The 13,550-nt window shown below is 47.7% G+C and overlaps 1 protein-coding gene across 1 annotated transcript in view; it reads left to right on the top strand.

Annotated features, from left to right (window-relative positions):
* The window catches only part of LOC134440010 (diacylglycerol kinase theta), an 84,766-nt gene that overhangs the window by 22,592 nt on the left and 48,624 nt on the right, over positions 1-13,550 (top strand). The gene's annotated exons all lie outside the window — the stretch shown is intronic.

Raw genomic sequence — 13,550 nt, 5'->3', positions numbered from 1 at the left:
TGAATAGGAATGTAGTCTCAATAGGGGACAATCCTGGCTCAATAATGGATAAATGAAAAAAAAAATAACGTATGGAAGATGGGTTTGCGTTCTGCTGGTCTGTGTGGAAGTGAATGCACCATCAGCATCTGAACAGACAGTGCGAGTCAGGTAGTATGCACAGATCAAAAGGCCTTGAAGAAAATTCCGCTAAACTTTTCTTAAACTTCGAAAAAGTATTTGGAATTAGTGTGATGCCTTGTGTTCATAGGTTTTCCAGGCACCGTTGGTTGTGAACAACTTTACAGGATAACACCCATTGAAAAAAAGGAGGATGTACGTTCATAGTTTTAATTGCTCACCAAAAGTAGCTTCAGTCCCCCCTTCCTTCAAAACGTTTTGTGTCTATTTGTGGCATCTCCTCACGTCTTCCTCTGGAGGAGAAACGCCTGGATCTCAATGGAGCGTTCAAAGGGGAAGCTATTAACGGGCGCACCAGAAACGCTACCTGCAGGATCAGATGGATGTTGAGGCCAGGAAATGATGTCACATCCTGTGGAGGATGCTCTGCAGTCTGCAGTAGGAAATCTCTCCAGGGGGTTTGGGGGGTTGGGGGGGGTGTACAACAACAGGCAACCAACCAGGAAGTGTCCCCTGGCTTTTGGACAGGAAGCTCTTGGGCCATGAGGTTGGAGCTGGCGGCTGCTCTGTCGAGATGGGCTTCGTCCAGATACGCTACAAATAGGCTGTTAGCTCCTAGCCCAAACCCGAGTTGTATAAAGAAAAAGTAGAAGCACTGTACAGTTTGTCTACACAGTAAAATTTGCAGTGTTAATTCAGTACTGCCAGCAGCATATATGGTCCCACTTCATTTAGTGTTAAATACAACTCGTTGAGTGTTGACTTAAAACTTAGTTCTATTTAACACTGTGTTTGATCATACACAACTTTGAAGTGTTAATTCAACCGTCAAAAGAGTTCAAATTTAACACTAAAATCGAGTGGGACCATGTGCTCAGAATATGGTGTTGAATTAACCCTGCCGCGTTTACCTCATTACGTGCCGTGGAATAATTAGCGTGTGAAACATGTAAGGTCATTCACTAGTAATTACACCAGTAAGAGTGCTTTTATTTCTACTTCATACACCAGTTTGGCCAAAACACCTTGGGGTGCTACAGAAGCATCATGGACGTGGTAGCCTAGCTCGACTGGTAGCTCATATCGACACAACAGCGGCTGCTGTTCAAGGTCACCCTGACTGGCTGACTGGCTGGCGTTCAACAGCAGTAAGCGTGTGGCCACCAGAGACCCAGCTGCCGTGGAAACCATTGAGATGCACACACACACACGCACTCATTTGTTTTGACAAGCTCGCAGCACAAGGGGGATGTTTGCACATCATCGCTGGTCGAACTGGAAACCCATTGTGTTTGTTCAGGTTTTTTGCTTAGCATGTTGGTTTTTTGGTTTTTTTTTCTGCGGTTCAAATGTTTTCAACATTTGATTTTTCCATTTTAGTATGGACATGTTGCGCGCAGTTGTTGTTGTTGTAATTGCGGGCAGGTTATCGGCAGCGCTTGCACAAGTTGATTCCCGGTAATTTTGCAGCTCTCCTCATCTGATTTTGGGCAAAAGAGGCTTTCAGATAATCCACATGTGGAGCTGAATAAGCAGGGAAGCTGACAAGGGGGGACAAAGGGGTATGTTGTCCCTGGACCAGGGAAATATGGGGACCAGAATTGGGTCCACATTACATTTAATGTATTGGATAGGGGGCCCTTACAGGTGACGTTGTCCTGGGCCCAGCCAAAGCTGTCAGCGGCCCTGTGAATAAGTACATGCTGTTCCTGCGATGCGATGCAGTTAGGGTTAGGCTACTTTTTTTGTTGTTGGCAATTTGCAGGGTGCGTCCCTTGACAAAAAGGTGTTTCTGATGCAAATATGAGTTCTCACACCAGGGTGGAGGTGATGAGAAACACAGACACGCACACAGACACGCACACAGACACGCACACAGACACGCACGCACACACACACACAGACACACACAGACACACACAGACACACACAGACACACACAGACACACACACACAGACACACAGACACACCAGTGACAAGACCTGTAGTAGGACAGAGTCTCCTCCACAACACCTCACATCATCACTGTGCGTGTGTGCGTGCGCAGTGCGTGTGTGTTTTGTCTCCCTTTGCCACCTGGTCCCTTGATCTCTGAATGAGTTTCACAGGTGGCCTGCTGTGCTGCGCTGCGCTGTGCTGTGTTGTGTTTAGTGCATGTGGTCCCAGTGACGCCATGGTCTAATGCTTACAGTACACTACGTGCCCTCCTCCTGGGATGCTAGATTGATGATGAGACCAAAGCTCTTGCGCGTGTGTGCTTGCTCCATCTAAGGGGATTTTCCTCAACGGGGGCTCTACAGCCCCCCAGGGGGGGCGTTGGGGACCCCTCGGAGGGCGTTGAGAAGGATGCAGCTGAAGGTGGAATGCTCAGTTGCTGTTGGGGGCATTGGTCATGTTTTTTTTTAAATACTAAGGGGGGTAGTGTTGGCAGGCTTATGATGGGGTCAAGGGGGGTGTTCAAAAAAGGTTGAGAACCACTGATCTAAGGTCATGTCCAGTTTTACACTAATAATTCAGTTATTTACGTACTTGTGTTTTGATCTGGAATATTTCATAGTGCCGTGTTGTAGTGAGGTTTGGAAAAAAAGAAGACAGCTTATTCCAGTCCCACCAGGAAATCGCGGGCATTTTCTCAAAAAATCGCGGTCGGAATTGCCAGATGGTGCACGAGGATTTCGCAAAATCCCGAATGAAAATTTGCGGGCTTCTTAACTGAGTTGTGAGCGATTTCTGCTTTAGCGAGCATGAAGTAAAGGTGCGAATTTTTGTTTGCGATTTTTAAGTATGAGTTTCCGCCACGCTTGAAAGTAAAGACAACTGCCACAAATCAAATCCTCTGTGTTTTTTTATATTATTTCCATTTTTATATTATAATTTATGTCCTTAAAGCAAGCAAGGGAGGCGGCCAGGGCGAGTTTTTAGCCCCAGAATGTCGTCGTGAACAGTTCCACTCTTTTTCATGCTGCCGATTACGACACCCTTCATTACAATCGCTGTTTATGGCCGTTTGACTGGTGTTTTTAAATGTCTCTTACCGTTTCAAAATGTAAGCATGGCCTACAAACTTCTATATTCTGATATCTATTCCTGACATCAAAACAGTGGATACATATTAACTTTTATCACTTGTTAAGTAGGCGGACGGATTTTAGGCAATGTCCCATACCGCGTACCCCCCACCAACCAAAAAAAAAACTGTGGAGCACTGCATCCAATTGAATAGGGTGCCCCGTCAAGGAACTCTTGTGACTGACATCCTGGATAATGTGAGTCGTACTGCTTACACATAGCCTGCCTGTGTGGCGTTTAATTTTCAAGCTTGTCAAAAAGCAACACAAATAAAAGCAGAGGGAGGGGGTCCGGCTTTCGAAAGAAGCAATAGGGCTTAGGGTTTAATTTTTGGTTCACCCGGCCGTCAGCCGCTATAAATTAACGGCTGAAGATCATCATTCAATGTTGCCTAACGAGGATGATGACTTCACAGATTTCCTGTTAAGTGAGGGTGCTTGCCGAATAAAGCTCAGAAGAATATATTAAGTGTGGTGCTCTGGGAAAATAAAAGACGACGAGATTGTTATCTAAAAGCGCACAACGCGCATGCCATAACGGAGTCTCAGCTGTGCAAGTCACGCTACAGTCGCGCAATGAAGAAAGAAGGAGAGGGAGACACCACGCGATAGTTGTTTTCCAACCTTATCCCACAGCTTTCCAACGTGTCTGCTCTGGTTTTATCATATCTCAGGTGATTCCTTGCCCGTTGACCCGCTCCATGTTAAACTGACGGGGGCAAACGCATGGATGCAGGTGGAGGGGAAGTGAGTCGGAGCGCGCGCTTGCAGGGGGGCGGGGTCCAGGAGAGAGGGGAGGGAAGGGAGGGGGGATGGGGGTGGCAAAGGCCGGGGTGATGAGGGGGGGGCAGCGGTCAGTAGGGGGAGGCGACACGGCTCGGGGGGGGACGAGATGACGGAGACAAGGGCGTGGAGGTCGCCATGTGTATTATGGCATGGGAGCGAGGAGACATCCCGACAGAGGGGCCGTCGCGACGTGGACAGCGGGCCTGGCTGGGCCCGGCCGGTGCGCTGCGCGTGGAGGGGTGTGCTCAATGGGCGGGGAGCAGAAACCAGGGGCCACACCAGCCGGGTCGGCGATGCAATGGAGGGGGAGGTACGACTAAGACACGCTGGATGAACTGAATGAGCGTGAACGAAGGGTATGGCTACCTTAGACGACGCTAATGGGGGCGGGGGGTGGTGGGGGTGCGCCCTAGGAGGAGTTAGGGCGGAGAACTGACTGGTAGGGTGTGGAGGTGGGCGTGAAGTGAAGGGGAGAGCGGGGCCATGGGCGGTTATGTTTTTTATTTTTTTTGTTTTGGTTTTGTTCTTTATGGACCCGGGGAGGATGGTGCGAGACGACAGGCGTGAGGGGGTCACGGAAGAGGTGGGAGGGAGTCGAGGCGGTGCGGGAGAGGGGGAATAGGGACGGGGGAGGGGGCGCAGTGAGGGGGAGCAGGAGTATCGGCGGGCGTCTGGAGCGATGTCATGGGGGGGCAAAGGTAGGGGGGGCAAGTAATAAATGCGGGGGGCGGATGCAGGGGGTGTGATGAATGGGGGGTGTCTGGCGTTGGCGAGGGAAGATACGGGGGCGAGGGCAAGGGGATTCGTGGCGGATGGGGAGGGCACTGGAGGACTGGCGGAGCGGGTGAGGGAAGACGAGAGATGGGGGGTGGAGGGTAAGGCGTGGTCGAAGAATTATGGGGGGGGAGGGGTATGGCGGGAAGGCAAGGGAAGAGATGCGGACAGTGAAGGGGGCCGGTCAAGGAGGGTGAGGGGGGGAGGGGGGGGGGGGGGGGGGGTGGGGGGGGGGGGGGTTTGGGGGTGTATTGTGGTTGTTTATTACTGGGTTAGGGAAGATGGGGTGATGTATTGGATGGGTGCATGGACGCCATGGTTGTTAAGCGACATGTTGTATACGAAAGTGATGGTTGGACGACCGGTCACCACGGAAGCCACCATGTGCTTATACAGTCCCACCATAGCCCCATTTGCGGCGAGAAGTGATTACTATATTGGCCGGCACGTAGCAGCATGACACACACTGAAAGGATGGAAATTACTCCTATTGTTGCTGGACTAGACATTGATATTCGGCGCGATCTCAATTCGAGGAAACTGTTGCTTCTCTGTAACGCGGCACAGCGGTTCAACACCAAATTTGGGTCCAGCAGGTGGGACCGCTTTAAAAAAAAAACACATCTTGGAGTTATAGGAGCCCTATAACTTGGGGCGTAATGTAGATTACTGTCGATGGCAATTTGATTAATTAATATTTCATGTAGGAGCCTAGCACATTTAAAAATGTAGGCCTATTCGTTATGGCGCGAGAACGTATAGCATACATTTGTTCCGCTCCTATGACCATGCGCGAGCAGACGCCAAATTGACAAACATGCGTTTCCTACATTCCTGATTTATCTAAGGTCTTCCCCCCCCCTCAACTACAACTTTCGTAACATGCATAGTAAAGTGCCTGGGACTTGATGCTAGGTTTACCTTTTCGTCTTGTGTATTCTTTTTATTTTGTATTAATCCTTTTCTTAGAAAGGAAGTTTGTCGACGTCACTGAAGTCAGCGCAACATGGATTGGTTTGCTTCAAAGTGTTCAAAGTTGCGGGAAATCGCGGTGATTGGTTAAAGTTGCGCTCTCGCAGGAATTCATGGAAGTTGCGAAAAACGTCGCGATCGCACCATCGCGATTTCCTGGGGGGACTGTTATTCTCATGAGGGGGGCATTTCTGATGGGTATCATAAAGCAGCGTTTCCCAACCTTTTTTGTCTCATGTACCCCCTAAGCCTTTTGGTTGTGCCATGAGTAACCCCTAATTCATGTTTTACATCAATTTTATGCTCCATTCATTTGTTAGAATTACATGTTTCCACGTACCCCCTGCAGTGTGCTTGCGTACCCCTAGTGGTACACGTACCCCTGGTTGGGAACCACTGTCATAAAGAACATAACCAAAATAGTAGAGCAGTAAAATGACGTGGTAGTACAGTATTTGCATGACATTGACAAGGATAGTTACAAACCGTTACACACACACGCCCACGCAATTTCCACCGAAAGGACCGCTTGCTCAATAACACACAGTCGCAGGCAAAGCGAGAAATTATTTGTGTGGGCTATCTTTATAGCTAAGTCATCACGATAGCATCTGTAGGTCGAGTGATTCAGCAGAGTCGGTCGTTAGCGTAGCTTCCACCAGACAGCATGATCAAACACACAGACACTTACTCACTCACTCACTCACTCACACACTCATTCACTGTCTCTGTCTCTCGCTTGCATGCCAACTGTGATCGTTTCCAAATGAGTGTGGTGTGGCATTCCCTGTGCTCTACTCTATGGCCTGTATTTTGAATGGCTGCCAACCTGCAGTATCTCTGTCCCCACTGCACTGCCTGTGTTAGCTTTACAGCCACTGTCTTTTCCACCCTTACCCTATCACTTGTATCACTGTATCATTTTGATACAACTGACCATGACTTTATTTTAATGATTCCGAGTGTATGTATGTATGTATAATGATGTAATACATTACATTAAATTACATGACATTACCTGGGTGTAGGATAATACACACACCCATTACATAATGTCATGATTCGTCAATGACAATCCAATTTATGATAACATTATACGCTTACAATGTAGACACCTAATATCTAATAACGAATATTCCTTTTATGCGTAATGTATTTACAGTGTTGATGACTAATAATAACCAGTCCATCAAACCCAATGATGCAGTGTTATAACATAATACAGTAGTTTGCATTGGTTTCTGGATTTTGTTCCGCTGTACTTCATGATACAGCTGCACTTTTGAAAAGTATCATAAAACAAAGTCTAGTCCCAAACGACTTCCCCATTCGCTATCAATTAGCTTTGTTGTCAGTGCAGGCGATGTGAAGACCACTACTTAGTGTCTGGCCTGGGGTTTTTAGGTTCCCTGTGCATCACCAAGAGGGAAATGGTATGATTCATAAAAGCAGATCGAAAGAGGAATGGAGAGAGAGAGAGAGAGAGAGAGAGAGAGAGAGAGAGAGAGAGAGAGAGAGAGAGAGAGAGAGAGAGAGAGAGAGAGAGAGAGAGAGAGAGAGAGAGAGAGAGAGAACGATTGAGAACGATTGAGAGTGGGAGAGAGAGAGAGAGAGAGAGAGATGAAAAGAGGGAGATAGAGTAAGAGACTGAGAGGGCGAAAAAGATGGAAAGTGTTAGAGAGTGTGTTAGTGTGTGTGTGTGAGAGAGAGAGAGAGAGAGAGAGAGAGAGAGAGAGAGAACGATTGAGAGTGGGAGAGAGAGAGAGAGAGAGAGATGAAAAGAGGGAGATAGAGTAAGAGACTGAGAGGGCGAAAAAGATGGAAAGTGTTAGAGAGAGAGAGATGGAGAGAGAGAGAGATGGAGAGAGAGAGGGGGAGAGAGAGAGAGAGAGAGAGAGAGAGAGAGAGAGAGAGAGAGAGAGAGAGATGAAAAGAGGGAGATAGAGTAAGAGACTGAGAGGGCGAGAAAGATGGAAAGTGTTAGAGAGAGAGATGTAGAGAGAGAGAGATGTAGAGAGATAGAGAGAGTGTGTGTGTGTGTGAGAGAGAGAGAGAGAGAGAGATAGAAAGAGAGAGTGATGGAAAGGGAAAGATGGAGAGTGGGAGAGAGAGTAAGAGACTGAGAGGGAGAGAAAGATGGAAAGTGGTAGAGAGCGATGGAAAGAGAGAGAGAGAGAGAGAGAGAGAGATGCAGAGAGAGAGAGAGAGAGAGAGAGAGAGAGAGAGAGAGAGAGAGAGAGAGATGAAAAGAGGGAGAGAGAGTAAGAGACTGAGAGGGCGAGAAAGATGGAAAGTGTTAGAGAGAGAGATGTAGAGAGAGAGAGATGTAGAGAGATAGAGAGAGAGAGAGAGAGAGAGAGAGAGAGAGAGAGAGAGATGGGAAGGGGAAAAGAGGGAGAGAGAGTAAGAGACTGAGCGGGAGAGAAAGGTGGAAAGTGGGAGAGAGAGATGGAAAGGGAGAGAGAGAGATGCAGAGAGAGTGATGGGAAGGGAAAGAGAAAGAGAGGGAGAGTCCACATATTGCATCTTCTCACGTTTCACCGTGGCGGAAGCCCATTAGTCATGTATTGTTCCACACTGTAAAAAATGGCCCCGTATCAAATGCTTGACTGTAAATGGGGAAGGGCTCTAATATCAATAGCTTACAGGAAACAGTAACAGCAGCGCTGTTCCCATGTGCCGACCATGATGCGCTACTGGGCTTACTGGGGTGTTTGTTTTGCATTGTTAAGAAGACTTTTCAGTCATGCTTGTAGTCTTTCGTGCTGTTTTTAAAGCAAATCTGTCGGTGCAAAAACAGTGCTGTCCTCGCATCCACAGTGCCCTTAGCGTGGCATCTAACCTCCAAATACTCCCAGGTTGACTGACTCATGCCGTCTCTACTCTGGGTAAATGTGCTGGATGTTGGATGACTGTGCGTGCGTGCGTGTGTATATAAGCGCTGGCTGCCATTAATTGTGGCAGGTAAACATGTAATCTTTTCCATATGTTTTCCCTGAAATACATGTAGCGCAATGTAGTGGGTGGCCAAAACCGGGACATATTTGTGTCCCGACAGAATTTGCTCGGGACCTGGGACACACAACTCCAAACCGGGAATGTCCCGGTTTAACCGGGACGTCTGGTCACCCTACTTAAAAATGTGCTGGATGTTGGATGACTGTGCGTGCGTGCGTGTGCACACGCTATCCTACACCCAGATGAGTGAAATGCAGAAGATGAGCTTCTACCCGTTAAAAGATAACGATAGCTTCAATATGAGGCTTTAGAATAGGGTGACCAGATTTTTGTTGTCCGAAACGGGGACACTTTGCCCATGACTTACGGACAATATTTGGAGGGCGGGTCTGGGGGTCCTCCCCCAGAAAATTATATATTTTTTAGATGCAATTTCCTGCATTCTAGTCAATTTTAGCGGGAGGAATGACAAATCAAAACATACTCCTTCAGACTTTCTATACAAGCGCTGGCTGCTTCTACTGGCTAAAAGATAACAATAGCTTCAATTTAAGGCTTTAAAATCCTACAGCACCAGGCCAGGCTACAGACATGCCCCCACAAGAAGAACAATTCCAATGTGCTTTACTACCCTAGTGTAGGTAGGGTTAGTCATAACATGACAAAATAGGACACAGTGGCTTATCGTGATCAGATGACCTTTGACATGGAGCTGATTAGAAAAAAAAGCAGACAGGGAGGGGGGCCTTCTGCGGTTCAGTTGGCTTAGACACGGTACCATTACACCAGGGACCTGGGTTTGATTCCAACCCAAGGTTGTCGAACTGATCTTTGCCAGTTTCTCTTGTTAATGTCCTGCCACTCTCTCAGACCGCCCTGGCTGTAAAGGCATAAAAGCTCCAAAAACATGTCTTTGAAGAAAAGAGTAAGCAGATGGCGAAGGCTTTAAGGGGGGAGTTGGAGGATAGAAAGGGAGCAACCACCACTACCAACAGCAGCCCCTCACCCTACAGGGCTCAGGGGGGAGTAAGGAGATTGACGAGGAGATCTCACCTCCAGCAGCCCCTTAAGCCTGGCTCAAACTACACTACTATCGGCCCGATTCTCGTCGTGTGCGATGTCCTAACATAGAACTTTGGCAACTCAAAGAGTCGCAGATCGCAAATTGTAGAAATCAAACAGTGTTTGATATTTGCGACTGGAAATAGAACGTCGGGCATTGTCTCGGTGGTTGCGAGCAGGGATGAGATTGACAGTTGCGATTCTCTTCTAGTGTGCAGTGCACCCCGACGTCAAAATTGGACACACAATCGGGAGTCGTGTAGTTTCTGCCTGGCTTTACCCTACAGGAGTGTTATCCTCCAGGGAGGGTTTAGAGGGGGTGGGAAGGTAGGGGATGGGTAGGGAGATACCAGGACCACCAGCCTCCCTCCCCTCATCCTACAGGAGTCTCATCCTCCAGGCCCAGCCAGCCTTCCCCTGAGAGGAAGGAAGTGAAGTGATGATGGGCATCTTGGGCCACTTTCCCACCATTCAGACAGACATGCTGACGGGAAGAGGGAACACCACTCAACAACAGGGCCGCTGACAGCTTTGGCCGGGCCTGGGACAAAGTCATCTGAAATCCCTGCCCCCCTCACACACACGCCTGGTCAGTTTCCCTGACGCTCAAATTCCATGTCCAGCACAGGACAGATGAGGTCCCCTCTCCATTTTCACCATGTGCAGCAGGACTGTGTTCTGGAACTTTCAGGCAAATGGAACTTCCAATCAGTTGTGTTCCAGAAGGTTCTCTGCAAAGACAAAATAGAACCATTGAAGTAGAGAAGTTTATTTTCCTTCACATGCAACTGCAAGAATGTGTCCTGGGACGTTCTGGAATAAAGGGTTGCACTGCTGTAGCGTTCGTTGTTGTTTCCAATGTTTTCTGTAAAATAATGAGCCATAGAAGAGGCTCTGTCAATTGTGGGCTTTGTAGGTTGCTGTCCAAATGCAGCATGATTAAATTTGGCGCTCATGGCCCCAGGGGAATTTTGTATTTTCCAGCAGGTAACTACAGCATGAGCTCCATGTTTTTTTTTTAGTTTGTTTCAGTTTTTTTTTTTTTGAAGGATCCCGTTGTTTCCCTCCTGTCAGCACCATTTCAAATGGGCTCTGTAAACATCCATAAATCTTAAGAAAAAACCTTCACAGTCCATTGACTCAGTTCTGAGGCTGGCAGCATTGGTGCTGGAGTCATTAGATTGCAGAGGGCATTGCTCCCTGGGCATGCAGAGTTTGGCTTGGCCGTCGAGGTCTCTCTCTCTCTCTCTCTCTCTCTCTCTCTCTCTCTCTCTCTCTCTCTCTCTCTCTCTCTCTCTCTCTGTCCTTCCCTCCCTGCCCTTTGCATCTTTCTCTCTTGCACAAGGTCAGTGCCATCATGGCCAGTCCTTTTTCACGTCCTGCCAAAATTGTGTCATGGAGGCTGCCAATGGAAGCCTATGGGAGAGAGAGGAGGAATCACTAGCCCATCTCTTCCTCCCCCTCTCTCTCTCTCTCTCTCTCTCACACACACTCCTTCTCTCATTCTCACTTTCACTCTCACTCCTCTCATTGTTTGTTGTCTGTGGGTGCAGGGTGCGATTTGTAGGGGGGGATGGGGGGGATTGTCCCCCCTTCTGGATTTAATACCAGCAGTTTTTATACATGATTTTAATCACACTTAAATGTAATTCCACTGATATTGCTTAAAATCTTAAACATATCCTCACTTCTGGTTTTCCGACAAATCACACTCTGTGTGGGCGACACTCCAAGATACATTCCTATACTGTGGAAATGGTGCAATAAACTTGAAACTGGATTCATGCTGTTGGTGTAAGAGGGAGGAGGATGGTCCTACCATGTAAAACTCCCCCTCTCAACCTGAAATACACCCATGATGAGCAACAAAGGTCCATAAATGCTCTTATCTGTGGTCAAAGGAGATAAGTTGTAAGAAATTTGACTTCAAACATCACCAGCATCACCTGTTGATGAATGCCCATAGACGTGTAGTAAGTGCCTTATCTATGCAAACAGTAACAGTGCCATGGTACATACAGGACCAACCTAGCATTGCTATTTTAGTCCGGTGTTTCCCCTAGTCTGCTCTGCTCTGCTCCGTCCGTCCGCCTGAGCTGCTGTAGTAGTTGGTTGTCAGGGTGACTGTGGGCTTACTGTGCTTACGGTTTGCCAAACGCTGTGGCGAGGTCAATGAACTCCCCCCGTAAAATAGGGAGAAGTAGCTGACAGGGTTCAGCAGGGCACCATTTGGTTTCATTCAGAACCTTTTAAAAAAGGAAAAAATATATATATTTTTGTGGGCTCTCAAGCCTTTACTCGGACAGGACAGATGGAGAGTGTGACTAAAGATTAGCTGGGGGGAGAGAGACAGGGAAAGAATCGCGAATCGACCCCAGGTCAGAATTGAACCCGGGCCCCCAGCGTTAAAAAAGTCCAGTGCCTTGGCCTTTTGAACCACAGCCAGGGCCGTTCCATTCAGAATCTTTTGAGAACTGCGTTTGGGGTTGGTGGGGGTGTGTGTGTGTGTGTGTGTGTGTGTGTGTGTGTGTGTGTGTGTGTGTGTGTGTGTGTGTGTGTGTGTGTGTGTGTGTGTGTGTGTGTGTGTGTGTGTGTGTGTGTGTGTGTTTGGGGTTGGTGGGTGTGTGTGTGTGTGTGTGTGTGTGTGTGTGTGTGTGTGTGTGTGTGTAGAGGGGAGCACCTTAGTGAAGCCGTGCGTGAAGATGGCCCCCCCTCAGACCCAAAATGCTGAAATAACACTGCAGATTTTTTTGTGCTATGTTTGTGCTGGATAGTGCTGTGAAAATTTGCGTTTGTGCTATTAATAAAATAATAAGCATAAGCATAATAATAGCATAATAATAAAATAAAACGGCTGGAACTTTACAAAACAAGTGATTGAAGCGTTAATTTTCACAGCACAAATGAGCACAAACAAATTGCCTTCGATTGACTTTGGAGAAATGTGGACGTGGAGGGGGGGCTGCGTGACGTCACTGGTCGGAAAAATGTATTAAAAGTATGAGTATTTGAGTACTCAAAAGCCTTAATAGGACAAACAAATTGTTTTACAGCACTATCCGGCACAAACATAGCACATACAATCTGCAGTGTTATTTCAGCATTTTGGGTCTGAGAGGGGGGCCAGCTTCACGCAGGTTTAGTGAAGCCGTGCTGCTGCATACCAAGGAGACTCCATGGCATTCCTCTTCTACGCCCTCATTGTGCCAGCGGAGTGGAGTGTGGTGAGCTCTGATGTGTCCTGACGGGCCGCTATGGTGGCGGTGGTGGTCAGGGCTGCTGACAGCTTTGGCTGGGCCCAGGACAAAGTCATCTGAAAGGGCCCCCACTGGGGCTGGGCTGTATACCGTTAAAAAAACGTGATAACGGTTTTCACCTACACAAGGTTCACTTTTTGATGAGAGAAGGGTTTTTTTGTTTTTATTCCAAAAAAGTGATTAAAATAGAAATGGAGATTCAGGATTCTATCTCATTTTTTAGTTTAATTTCAGTCTTTTCTTCAGAAACATTGAGATGTGGGGGAAAATCGCCGCTTATCAAAGAAAAAACCTGCAGAGAACCGTGATATCAATTTTCATCAAGAAAACCGTGATACACATTTTTTCCAGAACCGCCCAGCCCTACCCCCCACCCAATGCATTCAATATAATGAGCACCCAATTATGGGCCCCCTATTTCCCCCCAGGCCCGGGACAACTGACCCCTTTGTCCCCCCTTGTCGACGTCCCTGGCTGTGGTGGTGGATGTGGTGGCTGGCTGTGATGCTGAGCTGACCCCCTTTTGTTCCTAACTTGGCATTGCAGAGCTTT

Source organism: Engraulis encrasicolus, chromosome 23 (genome assembly GCF_034702125.1).
Source record: "Engraulis encrasicolus isolate BLACKSEA-1 chromosome 23, IST_EnEncr_1.0, whole genome shotgun sequence".
Classification (NCBI taxonomy): domain Eukaryota; kingdom Metazoa; phylum Chordata; class Actinopteri; order Clupeiformes; family Engraulidae; genus Engraulis; species Engraulis encrasicolus.
The sequence above is the reverse complement of the archived record's forward strand: the minus strand, read 5'-3'. Positions and strand labels throughout refer to the sequence as shown.